This window comes from Spodoptera frugiperda, chromosome 18, assembly GCF_023101765.2.
Source record: "Spodoptera frugiperda isolate SF20-4 chromosome 18, AGI-APGP_CSIRO_Sfru_2.0, whole genome shotgun sequence".
NCBI lineage: Eukaryota > Metazoa > Arthropoda > Insecta > Lepidoptera > Noctuidae > Spodoptera > Spodoptera frugiperda.
In genome coordinates this window covers 7,110,480-7,130,660 of record NC_064229.1, presented here as the reverse complement: position 1 = coordinate 7,130,660, position 20,181 = coordinate 7,110,480, and positions in this window count along the sequence as shown.

The following is a 20,181-nucleotide window of genomic DNA, read 5'->3' as shown; positions in this document are numbered from 1 at the left end:
GTTGGAAAATATTATAGACTTTATTGATATTTTCATAAATGTCAGTCAACCATATTATCTAAATGTTGTAGTTTCGTCACCGAAATACGTCACAAGTGCATTGTCGATCTTTGTGGTAGGGGCCTAAAGTCACTATTCTAGGCAGGCGAAGTCCCAGGCAGATGCTAGTAATTTAATATTTAGCAACGATATCGCTTTGAGACACGAACTTAACGTGTTAATAGCAACGAACAATCTTCGTAAATTGATAAATTTCGACCTGTCACACTACTATACACCTCCACTGGGGAGGTGTTGGGGCCAATATTGGTTTAGATGAGCGACGATGTCCAATGTATTGGCCTGATATTTGGTTTTATACTGCCGGTTATTATGTAATTTACTACATTTTTATATTATTTTGCTTTGTTATAATATGTGTTTTAATCATATATCATTAAGAAAAAGTACTTAATAAAGACTGGTACTAAAAATCTGCGTCGTAGACTCGAGCTTTCGTGCCCGCTCTACGGGCCTATATTCTCGGTCCATTGTATGTCGTAGCGTAATAAACGGTTTTTCTTTCTTTTTCTTTTCATTTTAATAATAATAAACTTGTTTTCAGTTATTGCCAGTACTACTTAAAAGTACAATTAGTTAGAGGTAAAAAAATATTTCTTATAAAAAGTAGGTAATGATGTATCGATATATCAATAATAATAAACAATCAAACATTGGAGCCAACACATGAACTCAGTAAAACAAACAAAACAAACAAACCAATATCATCCCTAAATTATTTAGCATAAAGCCTCATTTACTACATCCTTTTTAATCTACACTCCATTTCGCAAGCCATAGACTAGACCATAGAGAATGATGTGAGAGCTCGCGAGCTTTCTCTTTGATAGTTAGCCGCCATTTTGAGTTACAGTAATGGTCGGTATGACGTGAGTTATGCGCCCGTGTCATTTGAACTAAACTAATGTTGGTAGTGTTAGTGCCGTTAATGCAGTTAAATCGAAAAGTAAATAATGTTATTTATGAATCGAGAAGATAGGCTGATTGATTGTTTGACCTGTGTCGGTTGAAAATTTAAAATGGGCGCGCGATTTGACAGTTGGTTGTGGTCATGTAAGAATTCGTTTAAAAATCCTAGGCTTAGCAGTAGACGTTCATAGGCTGATAATGACAATAATTCTAGAAGAATTAATTTTAAACCAAACATTTGAATTCAATTAAATAAACAGTCTCTATACTTCAGTCAGACTCTATACTTTACTTTGTGATTCCTGCGCAGCTATTACTATTATTAGACGAATTTTATTAGACTAGGCAACATTATGTTTCACAATCAATTAAAATTAAAATAAAGAGTAATACAATAAATCCTCATTCGCGTATTAATAATCTGTAAGCCAAACCTTCGAATAAAGTATCGATTTACAACATTCGAATCGAGAAATAGAAACATCACAATCGATTGCTCACTCGATTCGAATCGATTGCTTGGACAATGAAATATTTTCCGTTGAAATTTTAGCTGTTTATAAAGTAATGCAAAAATGTATAGGGAACACAATATTTTGTTGGGTAGACAGCCTATTAGTTACCCTGTGAGAACTGTCTGAACGAAATGCGGCGTGTTCTGTTACATACAACTGTTCTTAAATTGCGTTCAATAATTACGTACTATTTGTTTGCGTGTCTGTTTTGAAATGTTTAGTTGTCTACGTGTGAACCGAACTGGAAGACATAGGGGAAGGTTCAATAGTGAGCCTATATGAAGAATAATGATGAAAATTTAGTTTGATTAAAATCCCGCTAATGCTATAATTTTTAGTGTTTGTGGGTTACAATGTTCTTAAAAACTTGCCGTTTTCTAATGGACAAGTGCATTTATTGCTTAAACTTTTGGTAATTTTGCCTAGGGACAAGTGACGATTAACGATGATTAGATAATATAAAGATTCACTCCTATTCTCAAGCACTTATTTGCTTGGTCTTTTCCGGACCATATGTTCATTAAAATATTATCGAATTCGGCGCTTGAATGCCTTTATGTTTGTCTTCGCAGTCAATCCGAATCTGTTTTGTGGAAATAAACTATTATAATCAATTAATAATATAGACACTAGCCAATCATTTATATATATTTCATAACACTATGCTTATTTATGTCGTCCTATGTAATTTTGTGGTGTACAATCTATACATATAATAAAATCGTAGAAAAGTGCTGTCTGTACATTGAAAATAAAAATAAAAAAAATAGCAGGGGTTATTGTAATGTCGATGTCGAACCCAAAAATGTAATTAACTTTTTTTTTGTCTGTTTGTCTGTTTGTCTGTTTGTCTGTTTGTCTGTTTGTCTGTTTGTCTGTTTGTCTGTTCGTCTGTGCGCGCTAATCTCAGAAACGGCTGATCCGAGTTGGATGCGGTTTTCACGAATATATTGTGGGATGCTTAAATTTACATTTAGTGTTTGTTTCATGTCAATCGGTTCATAAATAAAAAAGTTATGTCAAATTAAAGAATCACGTCGAACATTCTATGCTTATACCATTAATCTCCGCAACTATTTGACGGATTTGGTTGAAATTTGGTACAGATATAGTTTAGAACCTTAGAAAGGACATAGATATATTTTTATTTCAAAAATCAAAAAATAAAAATAAGAAATAAATTATTTATAAATAATTCTATGTCGATCGTTACACGACTTCGGTTCATGTTATTGTTTTAATTCATCGAAAAAAAAAAAAATAAATAGTAAAAAGGTATGAAAAAAATAATATCAATATAATAAAACATTTAGTACAAAGAAAATGCTCTAACGGAGTATAGATAATTCTATGTCGATCGTTACACGACTTCGGTTCATGTTATTGTTTAATTCATCGAAAAAAGTAAATAAATAGTAAAAAGGTATGAAAAAAATAATATCAATATAATTAAACTTTTAGTACAAAGAAAATGCCCGAACGGAGTATAAATAAATAATCCAAGTTGTCTTTATCCTCGATAGATGGCGTTGGGATCGAAATAGATCGCGCTATGGTTTCGTTACATTCATTTGGTTGGGTATCGGCCGAGCGCTTCGCGTACTATCGTAGAAAAAGTGTATTATCAGTCGTATGATTATTTGTCTGTAGTGGTCCTGCTGTTTCGTATATTCTAAATTGGTTTCGTTGTATTTGTCAATTAATAAGTTTATTTGTTGGGTTTTCCTGGTTTTTTAGTTAAACTATTTAACGTAGGTTTAGTTTGATATCGATTATTAGTAGTTACTGTAGTTAGTTTTTTTAATAAAATTGTAAGTCTAATTTATAAATTAATTAGATTAGATTTAAGTCGTTTCTTTTAAATTATTTAGTTTAAGCTTGGTTATTATAGCATAGAGGATAGGTTGTAATATAGTTTCTTTTTTAATTGTTATAAATTCGTAATTCGTAGCTTTCTTTAGTTTTAAGTTAGTTTAAGTCCGTTTTTAAACTATTTTTTTCAATGCCCTAAGTGAGTATACATCTATTAAATTCAAACGCAGAGCTCATTATGTTGATTTTTGAAGAGTTCCCTGGAATATCTTCCACATCTCATTTTTGAAGAGATCCCGCGAGATCGGGAAGTATGTGGTTAAAACCAAAAATTTGCCGGAAGTCACTATTCCTCGCGAACGAAGTCGCGGGCAAAAGCTAGTTATTAAGTATAAATAAATAAATACTCTACATGAAATAAAATTGAATCACAATAAAAAATTTGACCCGCAAACCTCACAAGCACCTCAACGACCAAAGATTAATAGCTACAAGTAAATCCAAGTGAGATAAAACAACAAAGAGTAGTGGTAACAGGATCATAACGCCCGTAGATCTGAAAGAGTTGGCGCAATATTGAATTTAGTGTGAACACGTTGAACATTATTTAATTGCGATACATGGTGTTGCGATTTGTTCGTTGCTGGATAAAATATTTGAGCTCTAAAGTAAATATTAGAAATGATTTTTCTTTTTAAAACTGACATGGTCACTAACACTAATATTAGAACTTGAGACAGGATATTTACCATGTTTATCTATGTCTATGAGTATTCGATATTTCGGCACTATTGCAAGCAACATGGTAAATATCCCGTCTCAAGTTATAATATTAATGTTTTTTTTTTAAGTTTATTTACATGTTCTCCACGGACTCTTAGTCATGAATGTATATTATGAACTTGTATCCAGCTCCTATCTTCTTTTTGTAACCTAAAAAAATACATAGTTTGAAATACATTTGACGAAAACTGAAAATGTCAGTTGTCATCTACATAAGTAGTTTTTTCTTATAACTACAAAAAATAAATTTTAAATAGAGTATATTCGTGACCAGAATGTGTTCAAAAGAAATAAAACGACATCTTGACACGAGACGGTCGTATAGTTATTGCCTATTATAAGGTATGATAAAAAAAATATTTGATACCTACAAATAAATAATGATGCTTGAATCTTATTGTCATTTACACTTGAATACTTTAATTTATACATAACAACTAGAAATATAAAAGCTGAAAAGCAAACAAAATACAATACAGCGAAACAGTTACAAAATGGTATTTTTTCTGCAATATTTGCGCGCGCCCAGTGTGCAGCGATAGTTCGTGGTAATGGGACTGTCAGGTGTTTGAAGAGCACATATCGCTGTTTATTTTCACATTCCCTGAACTGTAACACTGTGCATTTGTTTATTTTTGTCGTAACAACCTCTCGACCTCGCACTCTCGCTGTTTCAATGCTATAAGTACTACGTGGGATATAAATTAAAATGATGCATTTATTTGTGTTAAGTAGTTGAAGTTGTCTTATTTGTACTTTGATCTAATGGAAAAGGATAAACATTAAACATAATATATACCATAAGTAAAAATCAAGGGAATACTCACGTAGATTAATGGAGCTCTACTAGTTTCGAGTCACAGATGGAATCTTCATCAGGACGCTGACCGTGATTTTTAGTTAATTTAGCATGTCTCACGATAGTTATTATAAAAATGCTATGTACCTAATAACACAATATTTAAAAAAAATAATGACGTTTTTGAAAGTAGGCGACATGTTTTGGATGCTTTAGCTTATAATGTAAAGAGTAAATAAAATCGAATAAAATAAAAAAAGAGAGAAGAGAGGCTATAGATACTGTATGGATAGATACTGGCGGATGAAGACGATGACACATTTATTTGCATGTGCTCTACATGTGACATGATGATAAAGTATTTATTAAAGGAGGTCATGTATCACAATTTCCTTTCTTGAACATTTCACAATACAAAGATATTTGCACATACTACACCAAGTGCCTATTTATGTCGTAAGAACGCGAGCTCGCCACAACAAGCCCATATCTCTTATAAAACACTATCGTTCAGCTTATTATTTCCATGGTTACTCATCCCAAGTGCCTGTCAGGACGTTCATATTACGTGTGGCCTGTAGGTAATAGCAAATTGCGATTATTATGTTACAAGCTAACGAGGTGCTTGGGACTTTCCCTATAATCGGCCGTGGACCGACTTCCCGGCCGCTTTTGTTGGTCTTCGGATAACCCGGCCGCACTTAGGCGCTTGGCGAATGTATGATAATGTGTGGAGCCCGTAATGGCACGGAGACTAGTAATTTTGGACGCAGTTTAGAAGTTAACGGATAATGAAATTATATTGTGATCTGTGATCGTTTGGAAAATGGTGTATGGAGTTTCTTGTTTAATGACGGTGTTTGGTACTGTGTATGTGATTACTAAATGGTTTGTCCACTTGGGGACAATTTAAACGCATGTGTTGCTCATTACAAGGCGAAGTCTTCCAATTTCCTAGAAAGGTTTGCTCAATGATGATTTATGCGTGACTTCTTAACGAAAACTCGATATTTATAAAATTAATGATAATGAAATGTCAAAAAAGTAAGTTGTTGTTATGGTGTGCAACGGTAAAACATATTTACAGCACTGAGATGCACGATGTTAGGCAAGGTAAAGCTGATAAGTTTCAATGTGCCTATACATTCTGAAACGCTTCACTTTACATTTTACTTAATAGCTGCCTGAACGAAAATATTCACAAAAGTATTATGTAAAATACCTCACAAGTTTTAATTCCGTCTGGGGTCTGGAGTGTCATGCGTATGTGAACTTATATGTTTGTAAACGCAATCACGGCATAGTAGGAAATCCTAATGTAAGGCAACGATTTTAAAGAAAAGAATAAAAAATCGTTTGACCCATCAACATTCAAAGAAGAAAGTCATAGTCATATATAAATCATAAATAAGTTTTATAGGTACTTATATAATGTTTTAACAACATTTATAAAGAAGCTGAATAAGTCAATCATGTAGGTAATAATATTTTATTGGTAAATGCAGTCATACTCGCTCATACTTAACTAAATTGTTTTGTATCGTAACGTCTATTCTACGCCACTTAGGGACCTCATATACAAACAAGCGAAGCTAAACATTATCGCTTTATTATTGCTTTGCCTACATTTACCGATTTGATGTCCATTTAGATACATGATGACCAATTTGATGCCTATAAAGCATCGTATTATACATTTAGGAATGCTCTTTGTAAATTATATTCACAACGTGGGTAATAAATTAACTTGCTGCGGATTGCCTAGTGGGTTATCGGGGTTCCGGGTTGAAAAGCAGGAGTAGGAAGGTGTGATTTTTAGTCTGTATGAGTTTGACGCTCCCTCTTGCTTCGCCCAAGGCGGAGGGAAAGTCATAAGATGTTTTTGCCCCTTAAGCCTTTAACCGCCATCAGAAAACTGTTGAAAGCAAATCCTCCACTGACGTAGGTCACCGGTAACCTACGAGGCGGTTAACGTGTTAAAAAAGGTAATAATTAACTTACATAAATTGTTTGTAATAAAATTATAACAGAGTCATACGTAGTATATAAAATTTTAACACAAAATAAACATTCATTGCTCTATTTGTTATAACAAAGAAAGAGGGAATCATAAACTCAAAATCAAGTCCAATCTACTACAGAATAAACCAGGAGAAAGAAAGTACATCTTCGCTTTTTATAGCTTGCGTACTTTAGTTTACAATCATAATACAATCAGGGTAAGCGTATCAGTGCCGACAAGACGTACAATTGCCTATTATTGTAATCTGACTGACTGTAATGCATTTTATATTGTTTATCGTTCTGTAAGGAGGGAATAGAAAAAAGGTTTCTATAAAAGTATGTATAACCTGCCTTGTTGCTACATTGTTGCTTGATGAAGTTGCTGAGGTATTATAAATCTTGAATTCTTGTCATAATAAGATTGGCTTTTGTTTAGCAGTCCATTAATTTGCACTTACTATCTAATCAATCAACCAATCTTATCAAAAAACCAATAAGATTGGGAATCTTATTGAACCATCTTCAGCAGTAAAAATCTGAGAACCATTTAGCCAAAAGCCTAGCTTTTATGGCCTCAGGTTCAAGTTTACTTAAGTACATAATAATAATATGTTCATTATCATAAAATTTAGAGCATTTAAAATTCCTGCCTTCACAAAAACAAATTACACGCATTCCTCTGATAACTGAATACCTCATCTTATTAGTATGTATAGCTAAGATATCATATAGGTAACATTTGGAATAAGTTTAATGCACCTATGTATATATCATTTCGAAATAGGTTTAACACATAGGTATATGTAGTAGATACCTATACTACATTCCAGCAATATGGTTCCTCGTTCTAAAATTGGTTCTAAAGTAAGGTTGCTACCGATTTGCGCACGCACAATACTGGCCGGCAACAATCAGATAGAGAAGTATTCCAATTTCAAAATTATTGTCATTATTGTTCCCATAAGGTACGATGCACTAAAGAATTCCATTTTCCAATCGATTTTATCTTTTTTGTTTTATGGCGTTAGAGAATATAACTATGACGAGTTTCTATATAAATATCTCGTAAATTAATTTGTAATAAGTGTTCTCCCTTATTAAACTGTGATCCTAAACCTACCTGGCATCCGGAGTTGTGGACTACTTAGCGGGTTTACCAGGGCTCCAGCTTGAAAAGCAGGGATAAAACGGGGTGATTTTTGTCAGTAAGAGTCTGATATAATCTAAAAGAGTCTGAGATTTGATAATCCCTCTAGCCTCGCTCAAGGCGAGAGACGTCGTTAGATGATTTTCCCCTTTAAAAAAAGAAGGGGTGGACAATTTAGTAAATATTCTTAAAGTAAATGATAAAAGCCCCAATACTTTTATAAATAAAGATAAAAAAAGTAAACGTGAAATATAGTTAAACGCGACGAATTTTCTAGTAAAACACTTTTAAAGAACTCCAATCAATACTTAACTCATTATTCTGCTAAATAAATCTAAGATTTAATTCAACCGACATTACAAATATTTTAAACCCAATATCTTCAATTCCATCCCAAAGTATTTATAAGTACCAAAACGAACCAAACAAACGTCCAATAACACAACAAAACAACCAAAGAAACAAACAATAGCAATCCACAGATACACAAATTGTGTCATTGTAAGATAAATTAAAACGATCATAATCATTTAATTGCTGCCCTGAGATATCATCATCTTATTGTTTGCGTATCAGCAAGAACAGAGAACAACACATCAAGTTACACAGAACCAGTATAAACTGACCTCCCAATATATTGTCAGATCATACAAAGCGAGGTCATTGTAAACTGGTTATGTGTAGTATGAGTAGTCGGGTAAAACTACCGGGTATAACTGGTCAAAGGTCTATAGTCTAAGGCCATAAATACAGATCAGATTATTAATCTAACCTCTTAAAGTACATGATAATCGAAATTGCAGTAAATAATAATACTTATGCCTATGATTATAAAGATTATTATTGGAAATGTACGGTGGACTGTCGTTTAATTTACGTTGATAGAGTTTTTGATTGGGTATGTTTATGGATTCGTAAATTAGATGGAAATCTGTTGGTAAATCTTTTAGATTTAATGCATTTGGTTTTAGTATTGACTTTAGCTGTAAGAAAATCTAGTTAATGCCAAACTCTTCTTTCTTATATACATGCAGGAGGAGGTCTTGATTATTTCTTACTAATTGTACAAATTATAAAAAAAGGAATCGTTGCCCTATACCAGCATTTTCTCCTGTATCGTGCATTTACAAATATACAAGTTCACATACACACGAATTGCTGTTTTGGGTTTTGGGTTGGGTTACAACAATTCGTGGATCACACAAAACGTTGCTCTGTGCGGGAATTGAACCCTCTACACGTTGCGCGATAGCCGGTAGCCTAGGAACCGAGCCAACCGTGCATTCATCCTTATTACAGACCTAAAATAGGTGTCAAACGCTCATTATAAGAAATTATACAAAAAAAAAATCCTCTATCCCTTTTTAATCCACAACTAAAGACAATAAAATTACTTCATCCAACAAAGAGGTTTGATAGCATTCCTTCATTAAATTATACTCAGCAATAAGAAGACTTTCATTAGCTTTACGTAATGTCTTGTTTTAAACTAACAGCAGCATATTACCGCTGTACTCAGCACTCGTTAGCTGCAGCCCAACAAACATGATTAGCGAGTTAAAGGTTAAAATCATTCGATTGTTTCCTTATGTGCCGAGAAACAAAATGGTGGATAGTAATATGGGTTTATTGAGACATAGTTATAGGAAACTATATTTAGAAGATGTCCATTTAATTGATTGTTGCTAGGTGACGAAAAAGTAGTGAAAAGTGAGAGGTAATTTTGTAGTGACCCTTAGTGCGAGTTTTACGTTTAAAGTAATCGAAACGAGAACGCGTTCGGTACTCTGATTGATTAAGCTGGCTCGAATTTCAATAACGTCAAAACGGCTGAAGAAATCGGAATGAAATTTGGAATAGGGTTAGATCTTTTTTATCCCAAATTATTTTCGCTTACATTATAATATTATTAACACTCTTTGCATAGATGGTAACCTTTTGCAATACACCAGGATTGGCAATCACAATATTTTCAAAGTGATGAAATACAGATTTGTCTTCACAAACAATAGCAGACCAACAATGTATACACTCAGGATCATCGTACCAAGAGAAACAAAAACCAACTAAAACTAATACAAAACAGTGAGTGTTCTGTATAAAATCCATAGAGTATTTATTGTAACGATGTGACTATTAGGACTAAGTGCCTCTGTTGTTGAGGCGACACGTCAACTGGGTTAAGTGGACCCATACTATAAAATTTTATAACCCAGTGGAGTACTAACGATTGTTATAACTAAATTGAGGACCGGTGGGAGACTATTGTGGACTTTTTTATTATTTTTTGTAGGCAATTTTTGTTTGTTTTTGTTTATGTGGTCGCCTTTTTAATTAGTTTTAAGTGTTTATGTTTTTAATGTGTGATTTAAGATAATTAAATAAAGATTTATTAAATTTCTAAACGATTTTTAAATAAGTTTGACATGCTTAACACTTAAAATTGGCTTAAAGCCTTGTATAGACAAGGTTCATACACTAGCTATAAACTATTACAGGGTTTGGATGATTATGATCATTATTTTTTTGCCAGTGGTTGGCAAGGGAGTAATTGAGACACGAGATGGTTTTGGTCTAATTTATTTGGTACACAGTAAAGGCTTATATACTATGTTATACGTGCTATCATATACACATTAGTTAATCAGTAATCCTATCTATGCTTGTGCCCTATCTTTATACGTGATAATATTTTATGTGCGATATAGAATTTTTTTAATGCATCAACCAAAGAACCGACCTGTCATAAACAAAACCAGACTTTTTTAAATATAAACCGGCAAACGAGCTTACGAATGACCTAATGGTAAGCAATTACTGCCGCCCATGGACATATGAAACACCAGAGGCGCCAGAAGTGCGTTGCCAGCCTTTGGGGAGTTAGGAATTTAAAGTCTGTTGGAGAATCGGGGATGAGGAAGATTGGGCCTCCGGTAACCTCACACACCCTACCCAAGCAAAACAAAGACTAAAGTAGACCACACACTGCACAGAATCATCTCTTCTCATCTTAAAACCATATCACCATCTTTAAAAACACAGTCCACAATCAGCAGCCATTATCGGCATTCCTTACATGCCCCTCCAATACTTCGCAGTAAAAATCCTTTGCGAAAATAAAAGGAACCGAACCAATATACGGGAACATGATGCAACCTCGTTATTTTATTCAGGCAGCTACAACTTCATCTAGGTGAAGTACGGCGTTAATTAAACAGAGTACCATATGTTTGTCCCTGTCTAACGCACGGGTAGTGTATGCTCTGTTTCATTTTTATAACATGGTACGCTTTTCGAGTGAGGGGTTGACAACGTTTTGAAGGATTTTTTGTTGTTTTGGAAGTTGATTTTCCGTGCTTAAAGAATTTTCCATATAGAGTTTACATTCAGTAATGAATAAGACTTTTAGGCTTGTTTCCAAATAAGATTCAATAATACATTCTACACTACCACTAAACATTTTATGATCAAATTTCCAATGTAAGTAACAAATCCATGACTGGTTAACTTTGGTTTTCAAACAGTAATTTTGGCAAACCTTCACCAACCAACCCTTCGTAAACTATGGCATACAATAAAATGTATTCTATTTTGGTATATAATTTAACTGAATTTATTTAGAACAACTATCGTGAGACATACTAAATTAACTAAAAATCACAGTTTACCCACGTCGATTAATGTAAGGTATCAAATCACGTAGAAACAGGAGCTTTTCTCCATTAATCTTAACTGAACACGTTCTGAACCTCTGCGTCTTTAGTATGAGTACTCCGCATTTGCACATTTGATAAGATCGTCAAAGTGACATAAAATTGTGCCGGCAGCCGTTCAGAATAGTTGCCTCCGTGTATCTTATATATTGTACTGTTGAGAACAATAGTTTTGGAAATAAATACTAGATACCTAACTAATATTAGAAATAGTTTTGGTACGGTACTAAAATACTTAGTGGAACAGTCGGAGATTTTGCTTACCAGATTGTTGGTAACAATATTATTGCCTTTGTTGTACAAGTTTAATATTTCTGTGATTTTGTTGTTTTGTTAAACACAGTTTGGGTTAATTCTGGGTTTTACTTACAAACCACGAGAAGTGTATATAAAAAAGCTGGAATCGGACCCCGGTCTCAAAAGGAAGCCACCGGGATAACACTGTAAAGCGGACCCCGGGCCCAAAAAATGCTTTTTTTGAGAGAGGAAATCAATGATCCATCTTGGGCGAGGGGATTATTTAAGTGTCAGACTCCCACTGACTCCGATCCTACTTATACTTTTTGAGGCCCGGTTACCGGGGCTCCGGCTCAAAGCAGGAGAAGGAACGGGGTGGTTTTTAGTCAGTAAGAGTCTGACACTCCCTCTCGCCCCACCTAAGGCGGGAGAAGTTATTGGATGATTTTCCCCCAAAACCAACCTTCACAAAACTCACATTAAACTAAAACTCTTATAAATTTTCTTATAAATTAACTTAGTACAGTTTATTTCCTAGCTACCAATAAGTTTATGTGGCTAACTGTACCTTCTAGTTATGGGTCTAGTTAGGTCACGTTTTAGAGACAAAGCATATAGGTTTTATGTCTTAATTTAGAGAGCCACTGGTCTCCATATTTATATGGAATGCCTGGCATTTAGATAGACAACTATATGAAGTTACGTAACTTGTATATTTCCAGACAATAGTTAGGTAAATGTATGGGCTAGGAAAATTGCGGTACGGCTAGAAAATACTTATGTGTTTAATATAATCGCTTCAGAGCTTTTCCTCTATTTAATGGCAATTAAAATATGTATATTTATCGTGATCAAAAAAATTACAAAAGATACCTCTGTATTTGATCTTGGAGAAAACAGTACAGTATTCATTATAGACTCTTGAAATAGACAGCCTTTTTTTGAGGGGGAAATCATCCTATGACTTCTAATGCTAGGGAGTAGGTAAGGAGTATCTAACTCTTACTGACTAAAAATCACCCCCATTCCTACTTCTGCATTTTGAACCAGAGCCCCAGTAGCCCGCTAAATAGTCCGCAGCTCAAAATAGACAACCTAGAAACAACTAAAATGCGTATAAATTTCAATCCATTATCATCGAACATAATTGACACAGATATACCAAAAATGGAACGCGCAAACTATTTAATATTACGAATTCCTATACCTTAACATTATTTACTTCATAATAGGAATACTTTATCTATCGAAGCCTAACCACGTTCTGGTCCTAGGGCTTATCTATGAAACTATGCCATTGTATCCCTGCCTCAAGCTTTGTCGGACATATTTTAGGTTATATGGTGGTAAATAACTCTTGCTATGTACTCCAGTTGCTTTAGAATTGATCTCTGATATTATTATCTTGATGTAATCTGGTATGTTTGAGTGATAAGTGGTTGGTTGTCTGTGTCCATTGTAAGTTAGAAGGGAAATCTGAGTCTAAGAATGTTTTCATGACAATCACTTAATGAAAAGTATAATTTATATAAGAAAAAAAAGTTGACTAATTATAGATTATATCTAATGCATGAGAACGCAGGTTCGAAATCTACCAACGGCAAGTACCGATGTGACTTTTTCTGCGTTATATGTACTTTCTCAGATTACTAAGAAACCATTGACAAACGGTGAAGGAAAACATCGTGAGGAAACCGCCAATTCGCCAGCAAACGAAGTGATTAATGCACAAACCTTCGTGTGAGAAGAGGCATTTGATTAGTTATTTTTCTACTAGTAACGTATTAGATGACAGACAGAATTGGCCGTTGTCTACACAGCAAGAGGCGAGAGATTAACGTATTTTTTTGTGATTGAAATGATACCTTTGGGAAATCTTCCCTAGCCAATATTTACAATTTCAGAACTAAAAACCACATAAGGAATCAGTGGCTACAAATTCCGACCAAGCTAAAAGTAAAACTGCAAGTTCTTACTTCAAATTAATAGAAAAGAAAATATATTCTGTCTTGGAAACAATATAATTTGTCATTTATAAAACAGGGCACAGCCCTAATTAATTGTCCCAGGTGTAAGACTTAATTACTAGTGCCGCCAAAATTTGTCACTCCAATTTGCAACGCCCCTGTCTAGATTAAACGATACATTTCCTGATATCAGATAACAAAGCAGTTTCATTATTATGAATATTGTTTACAATTAAATGTTGCTCTACTTACCACGCTAATACTTAGTCTATAAGTTTTTACTAGATTATTGCAAAATACGGACTCTTAATTCAATCATGAGTCTGAAAATTCAGTGTTTTCAAACTGAAGATTCAGAATATTTACTAAAAACCTCTGCATATCCCTAAAAACCTCTCTACCACTTTGAACAGTTTCGGGAGTCCGTCTCGAAAAGCAGGTGTAGAAACGGGGTAGATTTTAGTCAGTAAGAGTCTCGAAACTCCCTCTTGTCTCGCCTAAGGCGGAGAAGACATAAAATGATGTCCCTCCTTAAAACCCTCTTTGCACATTAAAAAGGTACCCACTATAATAAGATATATTTATTACTACAATATTAAAACGTCTCAAAACAAAACAACGTACAAAGAAATTGCACTTTAAAAAACAAAAGACATTCACTCTTCAAGTCGAACATAGAATTTTAAACTCCGAATAGAACATAAACCCACACTACATCACTAAATAATCATTGAATAGACTTAGTTAACACTTGAAATACTCGCGGCCCGGTCCATAAGACCGCGGAGTTACTTTTTCTCTGCGCATAAATAAATGGCTAACTAAGACATTGGGACGTACAATTTTATGGGCTCAGTCGACACAGAACTTTATTGTAGCCGGATTTACCTGCAGATCTGTTATACAGTGAAGCGTAGAGGGTTAAGTTTATAATGACGGGTGGAATAATCTATTGTGTGAATATTATTAGACGTGATAAAGTGAGAAGGTATTGTTTTATAGGCGGTTCTTATTGATTTAAGTAGGTGATTGATACCTTTTCTTCCTGACTTTATAGAATATTTAATTCATTTAGTAATCCTTATAAAACAATGCCATAAAACCTAGGACCTCACACAGCGCAATTGCATTTACGACTATTAGAGCAACGAAGCAATTTTATTCAATTAATTGTATGATGTTATTAATCGACGTACTCGCTAATAGTATCTTAAGACTAGCAATAAAAAATATCGCCGACCACAGCAAAAAGACATTTAAAATAAAATACAAATAAGAGCCACAATCGCCTACAGTTATTTGTGTGCACATAATATTTGTCTTCATACAAATTATGACATTGCCGCACAAAGGGTTAAGAAATTAACCGACCGTTTACGGTCATCCTTTTAACTCGAAAACATTAATTATAACACCTCTTTAAGTTTAAATTTATCGTGTTGTTTAGTTACTCATTACGAGTTTTTATTTTTTATGTTTTTATGCGAAACGCTCGAGGCGAAATCGGGTGTTTAAGTTTGTTATAATTTATGGCTTGAGGCGTATTTTATGTGGTACCTTTAAAGGCACGTGGCTATTTATGCCGGTACGTTTCAATCTGGGAGATCTTAGTTTGTGGTCGTTTTCTTTATAAACTATTTGCTCGCAATGCGGTTTCAAATTCGAAGTTTTATTGTGTTCGATTTCGAGATTGTGTTTCGTTGTGCGCAATGGGGGTAATGTTCGTTCGTTTAGGTTCAATAGTGATAATGTTCTTATAGATATTATTTTATTGTTCGACTTGTTGCATAGGAGACTGTTGGCAGAAAATTACGGGTTGAATAATGAGTTAACTTTATTTCGTGTCCTTTAGCGTCAGACAGTCGTCAACAGTCAAAAGTCGTAATTGTACGTACAAAGTTACGAACGCTAAAACGACTAATGACTAAAAACACAAATTTTGATAATACAAAATTAAACTCAAGAGACCTCAAGTATAGTGAATGGACTGACCTTAAATCCAAAACTGGACTCAAGGAGCCATCAGACCACCACAAATGGGGCCCAGAACGGCTAATGGATGATTTGAAAAAGTCTGACGCTAAACCAAGCATACTCACCAGCAATTACCTACTTATGTGTCATAGACACCATAATTATTACCTACCCATTTCCCTAGTTACGTTAAGAAAAATATCCCGGCAGTACATCGTCACTGTTTCCACGAACTATGATTATTAAATTGCCTATAAAAGTGCCTAGACTTATTCATAATAAAATAGCAGAATTTCCATAACAATTAATAGGTTTTCCCGATACTGTTTACAACTTCCAGTTACAAGTCAAACACATAATTTCTCATATACAATGAATAATAATAGATATTATAATGATTAAGCCGTAGTTTTTCCTTTTATTCGGAAAATGAGTTCGATATTAAAATCGATTCTCTGAAATCGAGACGATCGGGAATCGAATGAGGAAATAGAGCATATTCGATATTATGAATAGCAATGGACTTTCAACTATGATTGTCATTTTCTGGAAAAATGATTTGCGTAAACAGATTCCAGAACGTCATCACGATGATGAAATAGTAAGAAAATGATGGAGTATAAGCAAATGATGTCATTGTTTTGTACACGTTGCTATTGCTCTCGGAAATTTATAGCTGAAGTAGGTACTTGTTATTTATAATATTATAATGTAAGGTTAATAAAATAACATATATTTTATATGAACTAAATATGGCAATAGCTAAATATGGAGCCGTAGCTTATCATTAGCAACAAAAGAGGATTGTAACATATCATTGCACTGACTATTCCATCTGTTGTTTTTCGTATCAGCTGTAGACTCCACTGTTTTAATTGGTAAGATTTTGGAACTTACAAAATCAGTTTTAAAAACATAAAAAGAAGAAGAAAAGAAATGTGCCCTCACATAAGGTTTATCTCCTGTATCGTGAGTGCGTTTACAAACATACAAGTTCACATACATATGACATCCAGACCCGAAGCAACAATTTGTAGATCACACAAAGAGTTGCTCCGTGCGGGAATCGAACCCGCTACAAGTTGCGCAGCAGCCGGTTGCCCAGCCACCGCACCAACCGTGCAGTCAAGTGCAATTAATTGCTTTTCAGACTGCAGTAGATAAACTTAGTACCTTTTGTATTTAATGCCAAATAGTGCATTATGTCATACCGTCTCTTCTAATACAGGAAATAATAAGTAACTTCTATAAAGTTCACGAGACGCCGCCAGTCAGTATTATAGTTAAATCATAAAAGTAGAAACTATCGGAAGCGTCGCCGGCGCTGCTAAAGGAGACACAAAAACCATAAAAAACGAGGAAGGATATTGCGAACTGTTAATGAATACTGTCTGATAGCTGTCTGTATGTTTGTTTGACTGTTGGAATACGTAAGTTGGTGTCTTCTGTTTGATTAAACAGATGTGTAAGAGTATGTAACTATTGTGTGTGTTCTTTAGATATTTCATCAGTTTTATAGTATGCATATACTATTTATTTCAAGGGGGAAAATCATCCAATGACTTCTCCAGCCTAAGGTGAGGAAGTGTCTTTTAATGACTAAAACCATCCCGTTCATGACTTCGAGCAGCCCCGGTAACTCGCCAGGTAGTCCGCAGCTCCGGGTCGGAACTATACACATATACTAATAATGTCAGAAAAACTACACTTGTAAACAACAGCAATTTGGAAGCACTCAGCATGTTAACGGAATTTATCTGCCAGTAAGAGTTGGAGATCGACCTTCTAGCACTAGAAGTAAACTGGTGACTGGTGATGATGACAATTTTTACTGGTGATATTGCTTCTAATTATAAGTTTGAAATTGCCAACCCGAATTGAGCAAGCATGGTTATTAATGCTCAAACCTTCTCCGTGTGAGATGAGGCTTTTTGTTAGTAGGCATTTAAAGCTGTTAATGATGATGATAAGGTTACCAACAAAACAAGACCTAATATTATTTACAACGACATAAAGCAAATCCGCATCAAAAGCCTAGTAACAAACAAATGGCCTATATCAAGAATTAAGCCATTCAAATCGTGCGTTTAATTACTAAAATTTCAATACAAAGGGTAACTAACTAATAGTTTTGTGGTATAAATGACACAATGGAGTTCGAACGTCCGTGCTCCCTAGTATTGGTGACAAACAAACAAATGACAATAAATTAGCAATGCTGAGGGCCTCGCTTCGGTAAATCACCGCGATACACGCATGCCCTCAACACCGGACGTTAATGCCTTTTGTGCTAAGATTATGTTACGTCTGGATAGGACTTTAAAAGGAAGAGTTAAATTGAGATGTTTTTTTGTTTTAACTCTTGGATTAAGTACTTGACAGTGTATTAGTATTAGTATTTGATCACACGGACCACCTGATAGTAAGCAATCGCCACCACTCATGGACACCCGAAATGCCAGAGGCGTTACAGGTGCGTTGCCGGCATTTTGGGGTTAGGAATTTAAGTGTTGTTGAAAAAATTTGGATGATAAGGAAGAGGGGTAATAAGGCCCCCGGTAACCTCACTTACACAACAAAATATAACGCAAGCCTTGTTTAAAGTCGGTTTTCTGTGAAGCCGTGGTATCACTCCGGTCGAGCCGGCCCATTTGTGTCGAAGCATAGGTTTCTTACACTTAACTCTCTCTGGTTCTTGTTTGTAACTTCTAACCATGAAACTTTGTGCTATCTTAATTTAGCGTACCTTTTGGTACAGACGTTCTGTACCTCTTCCAAAATTTATATTAAGGACTGTTCTTCGCTTCCCCAGGCCAGATAAATGTTTTGTTTCGTTGTTCTATTTGCTAAGAATACCTCCCCGTAATTGATATGACTGTCAGTTTAAAAAAGGTCTGATTTCCTATCCAGTGTTACTTAACTCTAGCTCATGAATACACATTTATAGCGAGAAAATGTTAATAGAACAACACAATAGATTTCTATTGGCGATACCGGCCGATTGGTATCATTGTGAATAATTATTAATACCAGTTATAAAACTGACAGAAAACCATTATTTTAATCATATTTACAAAATGAGGCATGTTACTATGTACATTAAGATTTCCTCGTGACTTTATTAAAATTGTGTTCTAATTACAATGTATGAAGAAGTCTAATTTAATTAGGTCTAATGGAATAAAAAAAATGAGGCCATATTGGCAATATATTAAAGAAGGGCAAATTTTTATTTTTTACACGAGAATGATGACTGTTGATGAAGCGAAAGAGGTGTGTAAGATTCGTAGCAATTGGCAGTCCATTGTCTCTGCCTACTCCCATGGAAGACAGGCATGAAGATGAAGTATTAGAAGAAACCTTTTTTATGAATGCGAAATAATATTGCGCTTGAACTTCAGATAAATTTTGAGGGAAAAATTACTGAAGTGATTGTTTCTAGAAGTAAACGTGTTACTGATGATTTGTTTTACATCAATCAATCTAAAGAGAAGGGCCAGAATTTTGAGATGTTCGTCTTTATAATCCCAAAAGACCAAGGCTAATACAACACTAACCTAATTAACAAACACAAGTACCTACACACAAACATTAAAACCTCTACAAAGCATAAAGACTAGCAATAATTCTTCAATAATTAAGTCAGTTAAGATAATAGATCTATTTCTTTGTACATACATTTTCTCACACACCTATCGACCTTTCCGTTATCGCAATAAGGGTCATTTTCCAAGAACATTTATAATTATAAAGGTTTTAGATTGGTTTGATACGATGATACTCGTGGTTATCAAGCAGAAACGTGTGTTAATATCGTGAGTTCGAATACCAATTATAATGTTTTTATTTTTATCTAAAGTAGGCTGCTGATGTTATTATTTACTGCTATTATTAGATCTCAATAGTGTTGTATCATATGTTTGTGGTGTAAATGTCATCGCATAGCAATCTTTATGCGCAATTGTAAGGGATCTTATAATGAAAAAACTGTTGTGGTGGCTCGGAGGTTTAAGGCGCCGGCTTCTCATGCCTGAAAGTATGGGTTCGAAACATACCAACGGTATGTACCAATGAGACTTTTCCGACTTATATGTACTTTCTAAGATTATTTAGACACCACTGACTACCGGGTTATCGGGGCTCCTGCTCGAAACAGGGTTGTTTTAATCAGTATGAGTTTAACACTCCCTCTTGCCCTCGTCCAAGGCGGGATAAGTTATTGGATGGTTTTCCCCCTCAAAAATCTGTACGGCTAATAGGA